At 44.0% G+C, this 25,309-nt stretch overlaps 1 protein-coding gene across 2 annotated transcripts in view; it reads right to left on the minus strand.

The window, feature by feature from the left end:
- APBA2 (amyloid beta precursor protein binding family A member 2) overlaps positions 1-25,309 on the minus strand; it is a 231,806-nt gene that overhangs the window by 83,202 nt on the left and 123,295 nt on the right. The window contains exon 4 of one of the 2 annotated variants that reach the window (XM_025389991.1): positions 6,215-6,302. The exons of the other annotated variant lie outside the window; for it this stretch is intronic. The gene's annotated coding sequence lies outside the window, so the exon portion shown is untranslated. The remainder of the gene's footprint in view (positions 1-6,214; positions 6,303-25,309) is intronic. 2 annotated transcript variants of the gene reach the window in all.

A 25,309-nucleotide genomic window follows, 5' to 3' on the forward strand; every position in this document is an offset into this window, starting at 1 on the left:
ACAGTCTGCGCCCCAGCAAGTCAGGGCAGCCTGTAAAACTGACACTGGTTCCAAGTGTCACTCTTCAAAGTAAACAAATAGCATGCATACACCCTTCTTAACCCTTTGATTTCATGTAGTCTATATCCAAAGGGTTGTGTCAGGCCTGAAATCTAAAGGAACCCCAAGCCCCACTCTTTATTAACCACTAAATCATGGCAATCAGTTGGCGTGTAATAAAGAACTTGGCTGACCTTCTGGTACCTTGGAGGGAGCCTCTACATCCTTGGAATCTCCAAGTGATAGGAGAGTCCTTGTTATTCATGGTGGGTTCCAAAGTTTATGCAAAAGAGATGATTCAGGATGGAGGCTGGTCATGCAGAGAGGCCATCTAGCTACTAGAGGGCTGGGGCTTTGAGACTGGAGACACGAGCTACTGGCCTGACCTCTGGGAAGGCTAGATATTGAGCTCAACCACACAGCCAATGATTTAATCAATTCACTGATTCAATTCATCATGCATCATACCTACATAAAGAATCCCAAATAAAAACTCCAGACGTTAAAGCTCAGGTGAGCTTCCTTTGTTGGCAATACACTTTGATTACTGGCACACTTGGATGCTGGGAGGATAATGCATCTCTGAGGATGCCAAAGCTTTGCATCTGGAAGCCTCCCAGACTTCACCCTAGGGGTCCCTTCTTTTGTCTGGTTCCGGGTTGTAAATCTGTGCTATAATGAAACTGTCATTGTTAAGTATAGTGCTGTTCTGAGTTCTGTGAGTCATTCTAGCAAATTATCTAATTGAAGACTGGTCGTGGGAACCCCTGAAATTATAGTCAGGTGGTAAGAAGTAAAGATGGGCCTGAGGACCCCTGAATTTGTGGCTGGTGTCAGAAGTGAGAGCAGTCTTGTGGAAGATTGGGCCCATAACCTCCAGCTTGGCTGACTTTGGAGAGCTGGGGAAGCAGGTTTTGAATCATGGGTTTAAGGCACAGGGAACTATTAATACATGGTAGGTGAAGAAGATGAGTGAGACCATTCCTGTTGCAGACAGAGAGGTCTTATCACATAAACCAAGGAAAGGGAATGTCAAGAAGAGGTGTCAGGTGCAGAAAGGACATCAAAGAGGAGAGGGCTGGGCAGCAGACGTGGGCCTCGTCTAACCCTGGTCCCAGATCGTCCTTCTGGAGGTGTCCAGTGCAGACCTTCTCAACCTGTAGCACACGCACAGATCACCTAGGCATCTGGCTGGTATGCCAATTCTCATTCAGAGGCTGGGTGGGACCCACAGTGCAGCCTCAGAGGGGCCAGCCCCGCGTGATGCAGCTTGGATAAGGATGGCAAACACTCGCATTCCTCAGCACACAAGAAAGCCCAGATCTCACCACAGAGCCATCTCGCCACAGCTGTGGGCAGACTCCACGCTCCCCACGCTGCAGCTGGCCAGTTGGTGTGTCTGTCTGACCTGTCTACATGTACTGTCCGCCTTCTGTGTGATTTCAGCAGGGGTGGAGCAGCCCACAGAGAAAGGGCCCAGGATCTGGTCTCAGAGGGAACAGCCTCAGAGGCACAGAACCCGATGAGACGAAACGAGCTGAGCACCGCAGTCTCGTAGGAACTGGATCTCAGAAAACTGAACAGGGCTGGGCAGCGCTACTAACGTGAAGGCATATTTTGGCATGAGGCTGTGCTTTGGGGATGGAGGGTCTAGGAGACACATGACTTCTGACTTTCAGGCTGTCCCAAGACAGAAGTTAGTGAGATAGTCAAATGGACCACCAGATGAAAAAACTACAGTATTAGGAATTTTCAGAGAAAGAGAACCAATAGCATGTATAAAAAGAGATTTATTTCAAGGAATTGGCTCACCTGACTACAGAGCCTGGCAAATCTGAAATTTACAGGGCAGGCGGGCAGGCTGGGCACTCCATGAGGAGCTGACGTTCCAGTCTTGAGTCACGAGGGGGTCTGGGGGCAGACCTTCCTCTTCGGGGAACCTCAGCCTTTGGTCTTAAGGCCTTCAACTGGTCGAATGAGGCCCGTCCAAATATGAAGGACAGTCTGCTTTACTCAACGTCTACTATGTTCATCTTACCCAAAAATTACCTTCCCAGCAACATCCAGACTGGTGTTTGAGCAAGCAACTGAGCACCAGAGCTGAGCTAAGTTAATACACAAAATTAACCATCATGACTGCACAGGAAGGACTCTGCCCCTTTGACACACACCAGCCACAGGCACTGGGGAGACAGGGGCAAATAAGACCAAGTCTCTTTTCTCATGGAGGTGTCACCTCTTCCTATCCTTCCCAGAGTTACACACTCTTCTTCTAGACAGCCCTTCCAAGGAGAGCCCCTCTGCTACATAACTCTCACCCCTGGCCACGAAATTATGTGGTTAACACCACCTTCCTTTTCTCAGTATCAAGACAGCATCTGTGCATGACCTGCCCTTCACCCTCAATTTCCTTGGGGTGGTTGTGAGAGGTGAAGCCAGCTGGACTTCCTGTGTCAAGTGGGGACTTGGAGAACTTTTCTGTTGTACAAGAGGATTGTAAAATGCGCCAATCAGCACTCTGTAAAAACGCACCAATCAGCGCTCTGTAGCTAGCAAGAGGATTGTAAAATGCACCAATCAGTGCTCTGGAAAACGCTCCAATCAGCAGGATCCTAAAAGTAGCCAATTGCAGGGAGGATCGAAAACGGGCATTCTGCAGGAGGCTGAGGCAGAGAATTGCTTGTACCTGGGAGGCGGAGGTTGCAGTGGGTCAAGATTGCGCCACTGCACTCCAGCCTGGGCAACAAGAGTGAAACTCCATCTCAAAAAAAAAAAAAAGATAAGTTGGGGTACACAGAGACACCCCAGGGGTGCACAACAGGCACAGAGGGAAGAACACATGCAGAGGCATCAAGGCCAAGGAGAGAGGCCCCAAGGAGGCCAGCCCTGCCAGCAGCTTGATCTCGGACTCCCAGCCTCCAGAACTGTGAGGCAATACATTTCTGTGGATTCCGACACCAAATCTGTGGTGTTTTGTTACTGCAGCCTGAGCGAATGAATACAGTGCTCTTTATACTCTCTTTTAGTCCATCTGTTGAAAAACATATATTTTCAGATTGTTTTAGAAAATTAAACCATGAGTTGCTTAGTCTCTTGTGATGACACCTGAAAAAAATGGCACGAAGACTGCTAAAAGTAAAAGTATAGGAAAAGATACACCAGACAAGTGCTAATAAAAAAGAAGGCTTATATGGCAGTATTAATCAGACAAAATGAATGTAAACAACAAAGTATGCAAAGGCACAAAAAGAAAAATTCCCATTAACAACAAAAATAATCCACCAAGAGCATCATGTACCTTTACAAACTTCATATCATAGCTTCAAAATATAAACCAAGCAAAAATGATAAAAGGTGAAATTAATAGCCACATTCATATTGAGAGATTAAAATCACATTAACCAGACAAAAGGAAGATGGGCTATAAAAATTTAAATAACAATAAGATTTATTTAGAACACTGTACCTAACCAATAGGGAAGGCAGAGGTTTTACACACACACACACACACACACACACACACACACACACAGTTTTAACCAAAACTGCCTATGTAGCATTAGGCCACAAAAGAAATGTGATATTCTACAAAGAATCTGTACTGGCTACACCCACTGACTACAATGGGACAACTAGAAAGGAATGACAAAAAGGTTGTGTCCGTTATCAATTTATTGCCTCCCAATTCTGAATGCACCCCTGGATATCTTCTCCGAATGAACAATGGAATTCCCTTAAGCGTTTCTCCTTTATTTCATTATTATTATTATTATTATTATTATTATTTTGAGATGGAGTCTCGCTCTGTCGCCCACGCTGGAGTGCAGTGGCGCGATCTGGGCTCAATGCAAGCTCCGCCTCCCAGGTCCACGCTGTTCTCCTGCCTCAGCCTCCCGAGTAGCTGGGACTACAGGCACCCGTCACCATGCCCAGCTAATTGATTTTTTTTTTTTTCGTATTTTTAGTAGAGATGGGGGTTTCACCGTGTTAGCCAGGATGGTCTCGATCTCCTGACTTCATGATCCGCCCACTTCAGCCTCCCAAAGTGCTGGGATTACAAGCGTGAGCCACCGCGCTCGGCTGTGTTTCTCCTTTCAAGTGTGCACATTAAGCTTTCTGGGCAGAGGGTGATGGAGGAACATTGCTGGAGGAAAACAGTTCCTGTGGTTCCCGGCTCAGGCCACAGAGGCACCTAGTTCTTACGCAACCCTGCAGCTTTGTTCAGGCCACCCATTGGGGAACCCAGAGCTCCACATGGCCGGCCACCTCTGGACTCCCTCCACAAATCCGGTATAGCCTGCGTGGTCTGGAGAGTCCTGCGTTGAGTGTTCCGTTTGCATGTCTGGCACCTTTGGTCGTGCTGGTGCCTGAATTCACACCGCAGGCCCACACCTCAAGCTGCTGCTCCCCAGCCTGTACTCCAGAGGGTGGCCTATTGTGACCAACAGCACCTCTAGACCAGTGCTGGACTGACTGAACCAGCCGCCATCCCGCTCTCCGCTGCTGAACCACACCTTCCCTAACAAGCTGGTCCTTCCCTGGGGCTTTCCCAGGGCTACCCTTGCTCAGGTCCCCTCCCTCCACCCCATGATACCATACGGAACTTCCACCTCTTAACAGTTACTCTCTCATCGTACCTAATAATTCTATTAAATATGATGCTCCTCCTGGGGTTCCCATCACCTGACTGGACCCAGACTGCTACAAAGATAGTTAAAAAACAAAAACAGGCTGGGCGCGGTGGCTCAAGCCTGTAATCCCAGCACTTTGGGAGGCCGAGACGGGCGGATCACGAGGCCAGGAGATCGAGACCATCCTGGCGAACACCGTGAAACCCCGTGTCTACTAAAAAATACAAAAAACTAGCCGGGCGAGGTGGCGGGTGCCTGTAGTCCCAGCTACTCGGGAGGCTGAGGCAGGAGAATGGCGTAAACCTGGGAGGCGGAGCTTGCAGTGAGCTGAGATCCGGCCACTGCACTCCAGCCCGGGCTACAGAGCGAGACTCCGTCTCAAAAAAAAAAAAATAAAAAAAAAAATAAAATAAAATAAAATAAAATACGACATACCTGGGAAATTCTTAAATAACTGAGGCTTAGAAAGCATTCAAAATGTAAATGATGTATTTTTAGACATGAACAAAAAATTGGATATCACAACTAGGGGATCTGGCCAAATTAGTACTCATTAGGAAATACACACACATTTACCACAGAGGGTTTTTTTTTTTTTTGGTAGAAAAGTGGGTTAATGTCATCTCATCTTCAACAAACCTGATAAAAACAAGCAATGGGGAAAGGATTCCCTATTTATAAGTGGTGCTGGAAGAAGTGGCTAGCTATATGCAGAAAATTGAAACTGGACCCCACCGTTACACCTCATACAAAAATTAACTCAAGATGGATTAAAGACTTAAATGTAAAACCCAAAACTACAACAACTCTAGAAGAAAATCTAGGCAATGCCATTCAGGACAATGGCACTAGCAAAGAGTTCATTAGAAAATTCCCAAAAGCAACTGCATCAAAAGCAAAAATTGACAAATGGGATCTAATTAAACTAAAGAGCTTCTGCACCGCAAAAGAAACTATCATCAGAGCAAACAGGCAACCTACAGAGTGGGAGAAAATTTTTGCAATCTAGCCACCTGACAACGGTCTAGTATCAAGAATCTACAAGGAAATTAAACAAATTTACAAGAAATAAAACCCCATTAAAAAGCAGGCAAAGAACATGAACAGACACTTCTCAAAAGAAGACATTTATGTGGCCATCAAACATATGAAAAAAAGCTCAACATGACTGATCATTAGAGAAATGCAAATCAAAACCACAATGAGATACCACCTCATACCAGTCAAAATGGTGATTATTAAAAAGTCAAGAAACAAAAATGCTGGCGAAGTTGTGGAGAAATAGGAATGCTTTTACACTGTTGGCGGGAATGCAAGTTAGTCCAACCACTGTGGAAGACAGTGTGGTGACTCCTCAAAGATCTATAACCAGAAATACCATTTGACCCAGTGATCCCATTACTAGTTAGAGACGCAAAGGAAAATAAATCATTCTATTACAAAGATACATGCACCCATATGTTCACTGCAATAGCAAAGACATGGAATCAACCCAAATACCCATCAATGATAGACTGGACAAAGAAAATGTGGTACATATATGCCACGGAATACTATGCAGCCATAAAAAGGAATGATATCATATCCTTTGCAGAAACATGGATGGAGCTGGAAGCCATTATCCTCAGCAAACTAACAAACGAACAGAAAACCAAACACCACATGTTCTCACTTATAAGTGGGAGCTGAACACTGAGAAAACATGGACACAGGGAGGGGAACAACACACACTGGGGCTTGTCAGGGGTATGGTGGTGGGGAGGGAGAACATTAGGAAAAACAGCTTATGTATGCAGGGCTTAATACCTAGGTGATGGGTTGATAGGTGCAGTAAACCACCATGGCACACGTTTACCTACCTAATAAACCAGCTGCGCATCCTGCACATGTACCCCAGAATTTAAAAATTAAAATTAAAAAAAGAAAACGAAAAGAGGATTAATGTATAAAATACGTCTAAGAAACGAAAGCGAAAATCAAAATGCAGGAATTAGAAAAATATAAGACTAGACTGGGCACGGTGGCTCATGCCTGTAATCCCAGCACTTTGGGAGGCCAAGGCAGGCGGATCATGAGGTCAGGAGATCGAGACCATCCTGGTTAACACAGTGAAACCCCGTCTCTACTAAAAATACAACAAATTAGCCGGGCGTGGTGGCAGGCGCCTGTAGTCCCAGCTACTCGGGAGGCTGAGGCAGGAGAATGGCGTGAACCCGGGAGCAGGGGGGGGAGGGAGGGAGGGATGGAGGGAAATTAACTGAAAGTTGGCCCAGTATAAAAAGAATACATACCATAAGCAAATCAAGAAAAAGAAAACACAAACATCAGAACTGAAAAGAAGACCATAATTACAGATGCAGAAATATTTATAAAATGATAAGATAATACGTTTCAGAACTTTATGCCAATAAATTTGCAAATCTAACTGAATGAAATGTAAGATTTTCTTAGAAAATATAAATTACCACAATTGGCTCAATAAGTAGAAAAACTGAATTAGCTATAGAAGATATCTTAAAATAACAAGGTAACCTAATAAAAGCCAGACCCAGATGAATTGACAAATAAGTTTTATTACATTTTCAAGGAATAGATCTTTGCAACGTCACATCTCAGAAAAAGATGGAAAGCTGAAGCAACTTATTCTATGAAAGGGTAAGCACAAACTAGTCTCCAACATGAGAGAGGCAAAGATCTTACCTCAAACTTTAACAAATAGTTCAGTGTTAGCATTAAAAACTAACACATCATGACCAAAATGGTTTATATCATAAAGGGGAAGATGGCACACCCTGAGAATATATCATACCATTAAAATTGGCTACTGCCAACTTCCTATTCTGAAAATTAATAATTGAAGAGAAATAAGGATTTGTTTTTTGTTTGAGATGGAGTCTTGCTCTGCTGCCCAGGCTGGGAGGGCAGTGGCGCGATCTTGGCTCACTGCAAGCTCCGCCTCCCGGGTTCACGCCATTCTCCTGCCTCAGCCTCCCGAGTAGCTGGGTCTACAGGCACCTGCCACCGCGCCTGGATAATTTTTTTGTATTTTTAGTAGAGACAGGGTTTCACCGTGTCAACCAGGATGGTCTTGGCCTCCCAAAGTGCTGGGATTACAGGCGTGAGCCACCGCGCCTGGCCTCTTCTATCTTAACGATACTGTATTTCAGGGTGTTCTAACAGCTCCAGGTGATGAGGAAAATCTCTTCTTTACAGAAGAATACCAGCTAGTAAATGAAAACAGTATGAGAGAATTGTGAAATCACCAATTTGCAACAACGAATGAATTAACGGATTCAGGCCAGGATCACCGATGGATAACAGAGGGTTAACTGGCCACCCATACAGGTGGTGCCAAAGAACTAGCCACAGATTTCTCGTCAGTCTCAAGCACAAGAAACTTTATAAAAGGAGACTCAAGCTGTCACCAGCTGTAGGGTAAACACACCTGATAGTGATAACTGAAGCCTACCCTCAGAATGACCCCGTACGGCAGACACACCTGAGTGTGTGTTCCGAGCTGTGGAATCAGATGCAGCCAACCCAGAGATTCGTTCCTTGTCTATGAGGAGCATCTGAGCCCCTGGCCCATCCTATGGAACAAGGGCCATACAGGGCATTGAGGCCCTGAGTTTTGGGGTAAATGAAGGTTGCTAGGTAGGGGTCGTTAAGAGGAGGGTGTTAAGCAGAAATGCTAAATAAACTGCATAAAGTTGGCAAGAAGTTGCAGCTTTCCTGCCCAGCCCACTGCCACAAGACTGTAGGAAAGGCCGATATGTCAGCCAGCCCACCATCACTGGACCATTTCTCTTCTTTTCTTTTCTTTTTTGAGTCAGAGTCTCACTTTGTTGCCCAGGCTGGAGTGCAGTGGCACAATCTTGGCTCACTGCAACCTCTGCCTCCCAGGTTCAAGCAATTCTCCTGCTTCAGCCTCCCGAGTAGCTGGGATTACAGGCACCCACCACCACACCTGGCTAATTTTTGTATTTTTGCAGAGATGGGGTTTCACCATGTTGGCCAGGCTGGCCTCGAACTCCTGACGTCAGGTGATCTGCCCACCTTGGCCTCCCAAAGTGCTGGGATTACAGGCATGAGCCACCACGCCGGGCCCATCACTGGACGATTTCTGTATGTAAGGCAGTTCTCCAATCCAACCTGCCACCACCCATCTCCCCTGTATGCAGGCCCCTAATAAAATCCCAAGTCTTGGCCAGGCACAGTGGCTCACACCTATAATCCCAACACTTTGGGAGGCCAAGGCGGGCAGATCACAAGGTTAGGAATCAAGACCATCCTGGCTAACACAGTGAAACTCTGTCTCTAGTAAAAATACAAAAAATTAGCTGGGCAGAGTGGCATGTGCCTGTGGTCCCAGCTTCTCGGGAGGCTGAAGCAGGAAAATTGTTTGAACCCAGAGGCGGAGATTGCAGTGAGCTGAGACTGCGCCACTGCACTCCAGCCTGGGCGACAGAGCAAGACTCTGTCTCAAAAAAAAAAAAAAAAAAAATCCCAAGTCTTGTTTCCTGGCTCTGGGTCTCTTCTTCAGCCTTGAACCTGGTGCTTTCCCCTTTTGAGGCGAACAGAGGTTCAGTTCAGCACAGCATCTTATTAATAAATAGTAACTAGTCAGATCAGTTGCTAATGAGACAACCACGTATTACATGTGAATTGTGACATGTTGCAATAAAATCCACACACCACCACTTATGAAGTATTCTTGCCCAAGAACTTTTAGTCTGAATCTAAACATGCTTTGGTGGGTTGGAGTTAATCATTTAGCAAATACCCCTTCCTCCTCCATGAGACAAGCAGACTGCCCACTCCACTGATACTCACCAGTGGAATGTGAACCGTCCACCTGCAAGTCCCGAGGCTACATCTCAGGCCATCTCCTGCTTCCATCCGCTCCGCCTGTGTTCCTCTGCCCCATGGAGCCCCTACCCTCTGGTTTAGGTCTCAGAATAAACATGTCAGGCAGAGCTACCCCAGCAGACTTGCAGCCTGAACAAACCTGACCTTTTGCTGACACTGCCTACAAACAGGAAGAAAAATTCTCTTCCTGTGAGATCCTGCTGTTGTTCCACAGCAGAAACACACAAGCCTTTGGACTGACATTCCCATTGACAAGAAGCGCGAGAGCTACAGGGAAAAGTTAAATGCTAGCCCAGAAAGCAATCCGACGAACGCTGAAGATGGGATTTGATGCAGGACAGCTGGTCACGAACGCTGAAGATGGGATTTGATGCAGGACAGCTGGTCCAGGTGAGTCTCTGCAACAGAAAGGCGTAATAGAACAAAAGGAAAGAGGGTGCGTTCCAGTTAGAGAAGGCGTGGAGACATCAGGGCCCACAGTGCTGTCTGCGCAGTGACCGGGCCCTGGTAAAGAAACCAGCTGTAGAGGACATTCTGGTAACAACTGAAGAGTGTTTACCATAGATTGTGTATGAAATGTTATCAATGAATTACTATGAACGTTGTTACTATGATAATGGTCTTGTGGAAATGTAGGAAGATGTGCTTATTTTTAAGGTGCACGCTGAACTTGTACGGCCAAATAATGATGGCTACAACTTTTAAAACTTCAGCAAAAAAGGCCGGGCGCAGTGGCTCGTGCCTGTAATCCTAGCACTTTGGGAGACTGAGGCGGGTGGATCACTTGAGGTCAGGAGTTCGAGACCAGACTGGCCAACATGGTGAAACCCCATCTCTACTAAAAATACAAAAATTAGATGGGCATGGTGGCACATGCCGGTAATCCCAGCTACCCAGGAGGCTGAGGCAGGAGAATCACTTGAACCTGAGAGGTGGAGGTTGCAGTGAGCTGAGATCGCACCACCGCACTCCAGCCTGGGTGACAGAGTGAGACTCCATCTTAAAAAAAAAAAAAAAAAAATCAAGAAAAACAAAAGATGTAGCAAATATAATAAAATGCTAACAACAAAAACTAAGCAAATATAACAATGGATATGTTGTGTTTATTATACTTTTTTCTCTTTTATTGTGAATTAGAAAATGTTTACTTCCACGAAAAAGGTATAAAATGGGGCCAAGTGCAGTGGCTCATGCCTATAATCCCAGCACTTTGGGAGGCTGAGGCAGGTGGATCACTTGAGGTCGGTAATCCCAGCTACCCAGGAGGCTGAGGCAGGAGAATCGCTTGAACCTGAGAGGCGGAGCTTGCAGTGAGCCCAGATCGCACCACTGCACTCCAGCCTGGGCAACAGCAAGACTCCATCTCAAAAAAAGGAAAAAAGTATAAGGACTTCAAAAAGAGTTTGAAATTCCACAACCCATTCCTGATTTAAAATAAACCTTAAAAGGTAAACCAAGAAGCAAACTCCCTTAACCTGGTAAAGGATATTTATCAGCCAAGCACAGCAAAACATCTCATTTTATAGTACCCCATAAAAGCATCCCCTGCAAATTTAGGGCCAAGATTAGGAAGGCTGCTATCGCTGTCACCTTTCAGTCTGGGACTGGTTATCCTAGCTAGAAGTACAAACATGAAGAGACATCTCAAGAGGTGTACAGTTTGAGAAGGAAGAAGGGAAGAAGGAGGCTTTTTTTTCAGACAATATTCCTGTATTTATAGAAAACCAAGAGAATCAACGGACAAGTTATTAGAACTAAGAAAAAGTTTTAGCAAGGTGGACAGGTGTGAGTTTAACATATGCATCAATGGCTCTCCTAAACACCAGCAACAACCAAATAGAAAATGTAGTAATAAAAAATATCTCATACACAATAGCAACAAAACTATAAAGCATCTAGGGAATGAACATAACAAAAATGTAAAAAACTTTCATGAAAAAATACACTGTATTCCCGGATAAAAACAAATAATACTGTATTTTAATATCGTAAATATTTCAATTTTAAGCATTTTAATTTGGTCCAAATCAACTTAGAAAGTCAGTGCAATTCCAAAAGAACCTCCAATGAGAATGATAAAATTCAGATGGCAGAGGAAACAATTGCAGAAACACTCTAGAAGAACAATGAAGGATATAAAAATAAAACCATAGAATTTTTTATTCCACAAGAATATACAAATAGACCAGCAGAAGAGAGTCCAGAACAACTCATCATCTATAATAATTTACCACATGATAAAGGTAGCATTTCAAATCAGTTGGTGAGGGGAATGGGTTATAAACTTCACAACTCATTTTTTAAAAGCTATGTATATCCCTGAGTTATGCCATTCACAAAAATAAATTTCAAGAGGACTAAAGACTCATTGTAAAATAGGTGACTCTAAAATGTTAGATACTCAGGGTAAGGAAGTCCTTTTTAAATAAGACAATAAAAAATCACCAAGGAAAAGACCAATGGGGGAAATGCAAACCACACCGTTACCTGTAAGAATGGCTAGTATCAAAAAGATGAAAGATAAGAAGCGTTGCTGAGGGTGTGCAGAAAAGAAAATCCTTGTACGCTGTTGATAGGAATATAAATTGGTATCACTATTATGGAAAATAGTATGGAGGTTCCTCAAAAAATTAAAAATAGAACTTCCGCATGATCCAGCAATCCTACTGCTGGGCATACATCCAAAGGAACTGAAATCGGTATTTCAGAAAGAAGCCTGCACTCCCACGCTCACTGCGGCATTATTCACAATACCCAAGATATGTGAATAATCTAAATGTCCTCTGAGGGATGAACAGATAAAGAAAACGTGGTATATACTTACAATGGAGTGTTATTCAGCTTTTAAAAAGAAGGAAATCCTGCCATTTACAGCCACATGGATGAACCTGGAGGACATGAAGTAAAATAGGCCAGGCACAGAAAGATAAATACCTCATGATCTCACTTATATGCAGAATCTTAAAAAGTCAACTCACAGAAGCAGAGAGTAGAACAGGAGTTTCCAGGAGCTGGGGGTAGGGGAAGTGGAAAGATGCTGGGCCGAGGGTACGCGGTGTCAGCTATCCGCGCTGAGTAAGTTCTGGAGATTTACTATAAAGCACAGTGCCTACAGCTAACAACACTGGATTGTACAGTTAAAAATCTGCTGAGAAGGTGGATCTTCTGTTCAGTTTCTCATTACAAATCATCAACATCATAAATAAAGTAGGCGGGAGGAAAGGCCAGCAGGTGACGGATCTGTTTACGGCACACACTGCGGCAATGGTTTCACAGGGTTGGCTTAGGTCCAGACTCACAAAGTTGTACATTAAATATGTACAGCTTTTTGGAGTGCAGTGGCACGATCTTGGCTCACTGCAACCTCTGGCTCCTGGGTTCAAGTGGTTCTCCTGCCTCAGCCTCCCAAGTAGCTGGCACTACAGGTGCGCACCACCACGCCCAGCTAAACTTTGTAGTTTTAGTAGAGACGGGGTTTCACCATGTTGGCCAGGCTGGTCTCGAACTCCTGACCTCAGGTGATCCACCCGCCTTGGCCTCCCAAAGTGCTGGGATTACAGGCATGAACCACTGTACCCAGCCCCCATCCTCTTTTTTTTAAAATTTTTTAAATAAAATAGTTTTAAAATCTTTTCTCCCACCATAAAATTAATTTCTTTCATAGTTTTTGGTCAGTCAGAATTGGGAAAGTTCCACACTCTCCTATTCTCCTATTACCTTAACATCCCAAGCTTGCTTTTCTTTCTTGGTCTTTATGAATATATTTATATGGACAGAATTAAGATAAACAAAATTCATTTCCCCATTCTCTCACTTCCCCATCTTGTCTTCCTAGACCCCACAGAGTTAAAACTTGGGACTCCCCCGACCCCCCTGCAGAACACACTTACATATTGTTTGAGGTTCATGCCGCAGTAACAGACACAGTATTTAATTGCACATACAGATGTTTGCTGGGTATATTCACTGTAAATTTTATTTAATCTGGTTGCTTGTTTGTTTGGGGGTTATTTGGGAGGATGTCGGTTTTGTTTTTTGTTTTTTGAGACAGAGTCTCACTCTTGTTGCCCAGGCTGGAGAACAATGGCATGATTTCGGCTCACTGCAACCTCCGCCTCCGGGGTTCAAGCAATTCTCCTGCCCGAGCCTCCTGAGTAGTTGGGATTACAGGTGCCCGCCACCACACCCAGCTAATTTTTTTGTATTTTTAGTAGAGACGGGGTTTCACCATGTTGGTCAGGCTGGCCTCGAACTCCTGACCTCAGGTGATCCACCCGCCTCGGCCTCCCAAAGTGCTGGGATGACAGGCGTGAGCCACCGCGCCTGGCCAGTTTTAAATATATTGAAAAAAAGTCACTGGAAAAAAAAATAAAAATAAATAGATACGTACAGCTTTTCTATGGCAATCTTACCTCAATAGACTGGTATTTTTAAAAAAGAAATGACTTTCATAATAGTAAGAAAAATGAAAAGAATGCAAATTTCCTTTCTACATTTTCTTATAATCCCTAAATAAAGTGAATTATTTAGCTCCAACAATAAACAATGTTTAAACCTGGATGAGGGGGGGAAAAAAAAACCCCACCTAAAATGGAAGCCAACAGACTGGAAGAAAACAATCGAAGTGAATGTACCAGAGAATGAGCATCCGGGATGTATTAAACCTTTTTTGCTTGTATACCCACACACCCAAACGCTCACATGAACACCAAAAAGACCCTCCTAGATATCAATAAGAAAAAGACAATTAACCCCATGGGAAACTGAGCAAAAATTACAAAGGGGAAATTGACCAAAGAGAAAATACACGTGCCAGTAAACACAGGCAAATATACCCAACTTCGCAAATAATCCAGGAAATGACAAAATAAAACGGAGGTTTTCTCCCCATCACATCAGCAAAGTTATAATGTCGGGAACTGATGACACTGCCGGGACCAAACCACTCTGTAGCCATTTGGGAAGGGAACCTGACAGTATCTGGTAAACTGCAGAATGCAGACGACAGCCAGCACTTCCGCTTCTTGCTCTCTCCCCTAGAGAAGCATTAACCCACCAGCATAGCACCACTGTTTGTGATAGCAAACATTAGGAAACAACCTAAATGTTCATCGGTAGGAAAGTGTTCATTAAACAGTATCTAGTACTGTACACACGGTCCCTGGAAGCCTCTGCAGCGGTTAAAACAAATGAGGCGGATCTCTAAGACAGACCTGTGTGTACAGTCATGTGGTTCTCCACGATACCGTGTCTGAACAACTCCGGCAGCAGAAAAAATGCACAGACTGAGATACCTTCTATGTGCATAAAAACAAAACACAGCCGTGTACATCTACACACGCATACATATAAGATAATGGAGGAAAACACCAACCACAGAGCGGTTCTCTAGGGAGAGGAAGGTTGTAGATGCAGCCGAGGGAGAGCCCCACTTTATCTGTGATGTCTGAATTTTCTTCCAGAATGTACTCCTGTGTTGCACAATTCTTCAGATGATTTACAAAGAAAATGCAAATAATTTCTGCCTAACTATAATATCCTTAATCAAAAATAAGTGACAAGAAGTAACGCACCGACAGGGAATGCAAAAGGCCACTTTCCTCCTTTGAAGAATGGCCATGTTAGGCCCAGCCCCACAGGACAGGAGGGGGAAAGGGAGAGACACACACAGGCAGGCGACACCCTCCTGGGTCCTCACTCCAAGAGCACAAGTCACTGGGGGTGAGGGGCCGGCCTGCAGCGTGCCCTGTCCTCTGCTTACTTTATTCTCTTTCCAGCCCTGGCCTTAGCCAGTCTGCAGGTTTAGGGGCAAACCTGATTCCTACAGCATGGAAGAAGGTTATACCATAAACTCTGAGAGTCAATTTGCCTCCTATGCCCCGGTCTCTACTGTCTCACAACACACATCAGCCCATCTCCTCCCGGCTTGGCAGAGATGGTCAGGATCCTCATTTCCCAGTTACAGAAGCCAAAGCTCCAAGAGCACGTGTGGCAGGTGCAAGGTCACCCGCAGCAAGTGGGGGCCCAGGTTCCGGCCACCTCTCTTGGGTGCAGAGGATCGCTCATGGGCCTCCTGGTGTTGCCCCTCCTCGCTGCCCTCTCCAACTACAGGTTCCTCCTCCTTATGGAGCTACCATATCCTGTCACTCCTGGACTCCACTGTTTCCTCAGAGCTTGGGAGATGAACAGTTGGCTTCGTGAGAGCCCAAGAGCCAAGTTACCTGGCCTCCAAGCTTCTCTGGCAGCTCCAGCTCCATCCCTAGCCAGGGGCTGCTCTGTGACCACACCTGCCACCAGGTGGCCCCTCCTGGATCCGGCTCTGCACAGCTGCCCTTCCCGTGCTTCCTGTCCCAGCCCTGCTGACTCCTCTGGCAGAAGGACAGCCGGCCCCTCCCGGGACGCCAGTTCATCCTTCTTGCTCGTAGGTCCCTGAAACTTCATTCACTGAACAGTCTCTGTAGGGATATATAATTCCTCCCAATCTGCAATTTGCCAAAGGCACAGAAAGAGAATCGTATGGATGCAATCAAAGTCTTCCAGGCACCCAGTGCAGTGAAACACAGCGTGGTTTCACTCACGGTAATTACAGCAACTCTCAAGAGGCCCGGCACTGTCACCCAAGACTACACAACGCTCAGCCCTGGTTGCACATTAGAATTGCTGAGGAGTGAAACTCTGTATTTCTACCCATCTCCATCAATATCTCTATTTATCAACCTATCAATACGTAGCCCCCACTTCAACAGATCTTCATCCAATGGCCCCAGGACAGTCCCCCAGGAGAAGTAGTTTTTAATGCTTCCAGGTGATGCTAACGTGCAGCCACAGTTGCAGAGACTCTAGTCAATTTTCAGAGCTTCACTTGTCAATGGGAATTGACAAGCACGGCTCAGATCTGGGAGGAAGGTCTCAAACAGGAAGACGGCAATCCACGCAAGCAAGTGCAAGGACAGCAAAGGAAAAAAGAGAGTGAAGGAAACAGAAGTAATTGTCAAAAAATAAACAAAATAACAAATTAATACCTTTAAATAAATAAAAGAAGACATCGCTTCAGAAACACAAAGATACAGTGCTACAAAATAAGAAATAATGAAAGCATAGAAAGAGCCCTCAGAGAGTCAAAGTAAAAGCAAGCATAAACATTTCAATACAGGTATTTAAAGTCATTGAACTATCCCAGAAAACAGAAGAGAAAGAAAAGAAGATGGTGCTGGGCACACTGGTGCACACCTATAATCCCAGCACTCTGGGAGGCCAGGGTGGACGGATCACTTGAGGTCAGGAGTTCAAGATCAGCCTGGCCAACATGGTGAAATGCCGTCTCTATTAAAAATACAAAAATTAGCCGGGCGCAGTGGCGGGCTCCTGTAATCCCAGCTACTCCAGAGGCTGAGGCAGGAGAATCGCTTGAACCCAGGAGGTAGAGGTTGCAGTGGGCAAGAGAGAGAGATTCCACCTCAAAAAAAAGAAAAGAAAAGAAGATGGAAAAATATGAAAGAAAAGAGAGACTTCAAAGATAGAATGAAGAGGTAAAAAAATCAGATAGATAGGAATTCCAGAAAGAGAGAAAAGAGAAAATGGAGAAATTAAAATAGAGAAAATAAGAGGAAACCCCGCAGAAGTGTGTGCAGCGAGCTCCAGGTGCATCTGGCCTTGGTTCTCACCCTCTTCCCACCACAGCCCTTCAGATGCCCCAGACCAGGGAGCAAGGGCCTCAAAGTGCAAAGCCTCCTATCCTCAAGCAGGCAGGCACCACTCTATGCACAGACACCCACCGAATCAGGGGGACCCGGGACCCAAACCTCCTTCCTCCAAAGCTCTGCCTGGCTGTCATCATTGTTGTCTTTTCACAGCCTGAACTTACACAGTCATGTTGATCAGCTTTCTTAGAAACAAAAATATAACTCACTGCATGTATTGAATAAGTATCATTTGATGAAAGGAACAGGTTAAAATTTGAAGATAAAAAAAGAAGGAAGAAGGAACAGAAAGAGATGAAATGTAGGCAGAGAGAAATGGAGACAGAAGAGCAAAGGAGAAATAGGCAAATAAGGAAGGGAGGGGAGAGAAAAGCCCAGAGACCATCAGAGGAGACACCTGCACCTAGTAACACATTCACAGGAGACACATGGACAGGAAAAAAAAGAGCAGTCATTTCTGTCTCCCCACCAGGCTCACTGCCTGAGTTGCAAGGTGCACAAAATAATGGCTCCCTTCTGAAGAGCCAGCCAGCTGTTCCCAGTTTTCCACGGACTCTTGATTTCTAACCCTCCCTCCTAATAATCCAGGTGTGCACTTGTGCAGCATACTGCCAGTGTCACTTAGTCCCCACACTCCTGCATGTCAGAGGCTGGGACTGGTGTCTCCACACTAGGAGGCCTTCCCTGACTCACCAAAGGTCCCACAGAGAATATCAGGACCAGGAAGTGAGGGGTCTTTCCACAGAAATCGTAAGCGTGAATTTGTGCTTCCTCATGACATGATGCTCATTAAGCTCCACTGCTTTGTCTATCAAAGGGGATAATAAAAGCTCACCTCGTTCCTGTGTTGACCAGAGGTAGATATGACTTTTTTTTTTTTTTTTTTTTTTTTGAGACTGAGTCTCGCTCTGTCTCCAGGCCGGAGTGCAGTGGCGCCATCTCAGCTCACTGCAACCTTCGACTCCCTGGTTCAAGCGATTCTCCTGTCTCAGCCTCCCGAGTAGCACAACACCCAGCTAATTTTTGTATTTTTAGTGGAGACAGGGTTTCACCATGTTGGCCAGGATGGTCTTGATCTCTTGACCTTGTGATCCGCCCGCCTCGGCCTCCCAAAATGCTGGGATTAGAGGCGTGAGCCACCGCGCCCGGCCAACCAGAGGTACATATGTTAACCCACCTCCTGCAGAAACATGCACAGTTTCTCACAATAATTCTGGGAAGTTGGGGGCTGGGTGGCCAGTGGCAGAAACCAAGACCCAGCACTGCAAGGACCTGTCCTGGGTCACACAGCTGGTGGCCAGGGTCCCCGCCTCCTGGCCCAGAGCGACTTCCTCCAGTACTCCCTTCACTCTTGTCCCCCCACACACCTGGCTCATGATGTGCTATTCGGATGCAGTTGTCACTGAGCAAGCAAGTTTCCAAACAGTGGGTGGATTTTCAAAAATCCTATTAGCATAAGAGCAAGAAATCCCAAGTGCCTGACGAACACTTCATCATTTTTTAAAATGTGTTCACTCAACTAACAATGATTTTTCTTCTTCCTGACTTGATAATAGGCTCTCCATTAACAATGATCTCCAGGATCTGGGTCCTAAAAGATTCTCTGCCCCTTATCAACCACCAGCTGACGAAACTGGTGAGCGTGGCTCCTGGGGGGCAGCAGGCACACCACAGACAGGAGAGGGGCTGCCCCCTTGGGATGGGATTTAGCCGCTGAGATTGTCAACCCCAGGAGAGCTGGGCACATTTTTTTTTTTTATTTGTCTCTTAACACTGGAATTTTATTACTAAAGATGCTGTAAAGAAATAAATGAAGGCCCCCAGACACTCATTGTACAGTGTGCTCACTCTGCAACTGCCCCGGACAACAGCCACTCTGGAAAAGACAGCTTGACGACTGATTCTCCAAGAGCATGCCTCTCACCTCCAAGAGCACTCAGAAACAGGTATCCTGGTCAGGCAATGTGGATCCCATTCATTTGTCCTTATTTCCCTTAACAATCATAGCAGTCATGTAAACATCAGCAAGACAGAAAGCGATGTTCTTCAGGCACAAATTCTAGAATGCCAAAGGTGGCTTCACTCATCTGCAACACAGCCTCATTAGAAACCAAAAAAAAAGTCCACATCCAACACCCACACTTTAGACTGATTTGGGCAATACAGAAATGGAGTTACCTTCGAAAGTGATTTTGGAGGAAATGGAGAAAAAGAGAGATGACAGGAAAAAACACATGTAAATGTTTCTTAAAGACACAAATAATGTCCAGGCCTGGTGGCATGTACCTGTAGTCCCAAATACTCGGGAGACAGGCAGGAGGATCACTTGAGCTCAGGAGTTCAAGGCTGCAGTGAGCTATGATGGCACTACTGCACTCCAGCCTGGATAACAGTGAGACCTTGTCTCTTTAAAAAAACAAAATACAGTCAAATGATGACTGAGTAATCTGCAGATGGGTGAGCTCAAATCTGATTCTAAAACAAGGTTTTCGAACAGCTCTGTTCAACAGAAATTTCTGCAATGATAGAAGTGTTCTATCTGCACTGTCCAACATGGCAGGCGTTGAACACTTGAAACATGGTTAGTCCAACAGAGAAACTGCATTTTTTGTTTGCTTCATTTTAATTCATTTAAATTAAATTTAAATGGCCACATGTATCAAGTAGCTGCCATTATGGACAGTGCAATTCTAAAATGCATTTATTAAAGGATTGTTTGGGGATCACGTCTAAGAAAAGTGGTAATTATTAGAGCTAAAAATGAATTCAGTAAGAGGAAGTTTGTGAAATTAGCCTCATTTCTCCGATACAGAATCTGCAAAGGAAGTTAAGGGAGATCTGGAAGAGAGAATATCTGGACTGTAGCAAAGCAGAATTTTAGCAGGTCCTTCCCAATGTTCTTGTGAATCATCTGAAATATGTGGGCCACATGTAGCAAAGTGAGATGGAGTAGGAGCTCCCTGCATGAGCACACTGAGCAGGCATCGATTCAGGGAAAACTGTCAGTCTGTGGGGATTCTCCAACGATCTGGCTCTTTTCAACCCTGGATGATGAGAAAGCACACGGCAGCTCTTCAGAACTGTAGATGACACAAAACTAGGATGCAGACTTGAAGGGGATGTAAAAATATCAAGTCAGGTTCAGGGATGGCAGCAGTAAAGTTGAGCAAAAGCATACACAAAGATCTTACATATCCTGCTTGATTGAGAAAGGTACACACTTTCACTGCCAGATCACAATGTGTGTTTGCTAATGTGAATCACAAACCTAATCTCTGAAGCAATCTTCTTACACAAGTCCATTATTAACCATATAGGGAGGCTTGATGTCTTTAAGGCCTAACTAGAAATCTGCACCAATAATTACACTGTCCCATTAGACTGAAAAGCCTATTTTACGTAGTTCACTCCAATTGCTCCTTTCATCAAATGCTTTTATGATGAATACTATCTTCCAAGGTCATTATTTATTTCCTTACCTTAAAGAGAGAGTGGAAGCCAATTCTTTGCTAAAGCCCTTGTGACTAAGGGCATAAATGAATGAAATGCAAAGAATGACTCACTTTCCTATATGACATAACATCTTCATTACTCAGGATAGTTGCTGTATGGGTGCAAAGCATCAGATAGTAAAATATGAGGAACCATCAACCATGACATAGTGGGAGACGTAAAAATAAAATTATATCTGAAGAATTCCACTGCCTGCTATGATGCACTAGCTTGTGTCAGACTAATCCTCTCACCAAGAACAACTAGAAACTCTTGACAAAAAATTTTTAAATGATCTCTGTGGAAACATCAGAGAGCTACCAAGGCAGCTAGGACTTGAGGGGCTGAGATCATGACAAGTAGATAATTACCCAGAAATTAGCTCAGCATTCTGTGCTGCTTTTCTCATCAAGGCATTTGGGGATTCATGATCACGTGATGGAAGCCAAAAGGCTAAAAACACACACAGAAAGAAAGTAGTGGTTAAGGGGCAATAGTGCTAAGCAGAACTTTCAGTAGTCTCGGAGGACTGGGGAAATAAGAAATTGCAATTTATGGCTAATAAGGCAACAAGAACTTGAGGGTCCAGATTCGCAGAGTTGAAACAACACCGAGGAGTGAGTCCACTATCTTAGGAAAGGGCAAAAGCTGGAACTATCTGAATAACAAAATTAACAATGCATTACTGGTTTATAACCCAAAGTATAAAATGAATATCCATCAGTCCACGCAGATACAAATAAATGAATGAGAAAATAAATGAGTGAGAATAGACCAATCTCCCTGTGCAGAATTGCAAATAATTGGTGTAGATACTGTCCCCTCATGGAGATGAGTGTTATGACGATTGAGGGTAACATCAACAGTGATAAATTATGCGCCCCTCATTTGGAAGGATAAGAATGGCACTTTTTCAGATGGGATATTCTGCCCCAAGGCCCATAACCCCTATTGAACCATGGGAAAAATGTCAACCAAACTCAGATTGAAGGATATTCTATGAAATACCTGACCAGTACTCTTCAAAACTGTCAAGGTGATCAGAAATAAGAGAGGTCAGAGGAAATGTCACAGTCTAAAAGAACCTAAAGCGACATGATAACGGAACTCAAAACCATCTCTTGATGGAATCCTGGAACAGCAAAAGGACATTCGATGAAAACTATGAAAATGTGAATGAAGTATGGACTTCAGTTAAGAATAATGTGTTGGCACTGGTTCATTAATTATGACAGATGTACCATACTAATGTGAGATGTTAACAATAGGGAAAAGTAGCTACACAATGTATGGGAACTCTCTCTACTATCTTTGCAACATCTCTGTGAATCTAAAACTATTCTAAAGCAGTAAGTTAAAAAAGAAAGTTTATATACTTATATTGGTAATTAGACAAACTAGATTTTACGAAGAGAAGCATTCTTACAGAAAAGAAAGAATTCATAATTAAAAAGGGCAACCTACTAGAAATAAATTCTAAATTTATATGTATCTAGTTAAATGCACTCAAAATTTATAAAGGGAGAATTGACAGGACTATAATAAGACAAATCTAAAGCATTAGACATTATGAAATTTATGCCTATTAGACATAAATAGACATTATGAACAGTGGGATACTTTAACACACTTCTTTCAGTAAGTGATATAATAAAGAGGTAAAAATAAGAATGGAAATATAAGATTTGAATACCACAATTACCCATTTTTCCTCATGAATATACCTAAAGTACTGAACCAAGGAACTACACACAAGGGCACATGGGATATTCTGTCAAAATTAATCATATGGTGGACAAGTCTAAAGCCAGTGTAAACAAATTTCAAAATGTTAACATTGTAAACAATCTGTTCCTGACTACAGTGTAAACAAGCTAGAAATAAATGACAAAAATATAACCAGAAAATATGGAGGCATTTGGAAATCGACTACTTTAAAATAACCCACATGTCAAAGGAGAAATTTTAAAAAGTAAACACATTTTGAACTAATTAATAATAAAAATACAATGTATCCAAAAATGGTGCTGGACAACCAGCCATGTTCACAGCAGCACTATTCATCATGGCCAAGGAATAAAAGCCACCCAATGTCTATCAATGGATGATGGATAAACAAAATGTGGTCTATTCATACCACAGAATATTATTCAGCCTCAAAAAGGGAGGAAATCTTATCCCACAACACAGCACCGATAAACCTTGAGGACATTATACTAGGCGAAATAAGCCAGTCACAAAAAGATAAAAGCTGTAGGATTCCACTTAACTGAGGTACCTATAGTAGTCAAATTCACAGAATCGGAAAGCAGAATGGTGGCTCCTGGCTGTTTAATGGGTATAGATTTTCAGATTTGCAAGATGAAAAAGTTCTGGAGATCTGTTTCACAACATCACGAATTTACCTAACACTACCGAACTGTACACTTAAAAATGGTTAAGATGGTAACTTTTATGCTGTTTTTTTGCTACAATTTTAAAAAATAGTGGGTTACAGCTAAAGCAGTCTTAATAGGCTATTTATAACCCTAAAACCATACATTAGGAAACAAGAAAACTGGAAAAAATAAATATGCTGTTGTTTTCATGTTCTTAGGTATGCATGGATTTCCTAAAGAGGGCACAAAGAAGCTTCAACCTTAAAGGGAAAGATTGATAATCTGGGCCTTCTCATCAAAAGATACCACTGAAAGCGAGAAAGTGCGAGAAAATATTCGTAATATGTACATCTAGCAAAGGTCTCAGGTACTAACTATATAAAGAACTGCTGGCCAGGCATGGTGGCTCACACATGTAATCCCAACACTTTGGGAGGCCGAGGCGGGTGGATCACGAGGTCAGGAGATCGAGACCATCCTGGCTAACATGGTGAAACCCCGTCTCTACTAAAAAATACAAAAAATTAGCTGGGCGTGGTGGCGGGCGCCTGTAGTCCCAGCTACTTGGGAGGCTGAGGCAGGAGAATGGCGTGAACTCGGGAGGCGGAGCTTGCAGTGAGCCGAGATGGCGCCACAGCCCTCCAGCCTGGGTGACAGAGCCAGACTCTGTCTCAAAAAAAAAAGAACTCCTACAAAGCACTAAGAGAAAGAAAATGCAACAGAAAAAAGAGCAAAAACTTGCACAAAAACTTCAAGAGAAGGTTTCGAAAAGCACAAGACAAGTATTCGAAAGAGATATTCAACAGTTAGTCTTCAGTGAGCTGAAAATCATACCAGAGGATCCCACTGTGCACCCACCAGAAATCAAATTAAAATGACTGACACCACCAGTTATGAGCAAGGATGTGCAGCAAATGAAACTCCTATTTGCAGGTGGGAGTGTAACTGGGTACAACCACGTCAGAAAAAGGACTGGCAGTGTTCACCAAAATAGAAACATACCCAGACCCTGGGACCTGCCCATTCCAATCCTGCATGTACCCTCAATAGAAATGCAATCATGTGTACACCAAATGTGTAAGACTGTTCCCCGCAGCAACCAGGACCCAAAACTAGAAAAGATGCAAATGTCCATCAAACATAGAATCGATGAATTATTTATATTTTTACAATGCTCTGTAACAGAGTCAATGAAGTGCTGTCACACTCAAAACCTGTGACTCTCACGAACATAATGTTGCATAGAAGAAGCTGACATAAACCAGTATCTATTGCAGAAATTCATTTATTTAAAAAAATCCAAACATTTGCAAACATAACATTTGGTGCTAGGACTCTGATTACCTTCAGGTGGTGGTGGGGCTTGGGGGGGCATAGGTTATGGCTGGGAGAGGATCCTACAGGAGATTCTTGTGTTGTGGTGATGTTTTGATTCCTAGCCTGGGTGGTGGTTTCATGGATGTGTTCACTTTGAAAATATTCATGGCAGTGAACACTTCAGATTTCTGTAATTTTCTGTTTACATTATACTTGAATTAAGAAGCTTATTTTAAAATAAGTGGCTTGAAAAAGGTGACTCTCCAAAGCTTCCTCCCACTTTAGTCTCCATGAGAAACTCCAGGTGCTCGTTTTGAGGGTGTGGATTGTTACAGTGAGGGGAGGGGGTGCAATGTGCTATGAGGCCATATCTTGGGCAGGGGCTCACGTTTTTAGAGATTTTCCTCAGATTCTGCTCTGAACCCCGGGCTCTGCCTGCTGTCACGGTACTGTAAACACTGCCCTAACTTCTGTAAGTCAGATTTTCTGATGCCTTCTCAGTAGGATACCTTGGCGCACGAGGGGATCCAAGGCGCTCGAGGAGGATCTCCATGTTAGTATCAGGTTCCATAGTCCAGCATCTGGGAGAAGGAGCCCGCCGGCTTCCTCCCCCGTGCGCACACACACCCTCTGTCCCGGTTAACCCACATTAGAGAACAGCTTCCCACCTGACCAGACTGGAAGAACAGAAACATGGTTTCAGTTACCTTTGGCAGAGAGCAACAGGAGAGGCGAGGGAACGGAAACCAAGTCCCAGAGAACGGTGGGAAGGCAGACACTCAGGGGCACGAATAATGACTGTGGGTAGAATTCATACATATGGAGTGTCCTTGTGATTGGTTCTGTGTTGTTTTTTTATTATTATTATTTGTTTTTGTTGTTG

Source organism: Theropithecus gelada, chromosome 7a (assembly GCF_003255815.1).
Source record: "Theropithecus gelada isolate Dixy chromosome 7a, Tgel_1.0, whole genome shotgun sequence".
In the NCBI taxonomy this organism is placed as follows: domain Eukaryota; kingdom Metazoa; phylum Chordata; class Mammalia; order Primates; family Cercopithecidae; genus Theropithecus; species Theropithecus gelada.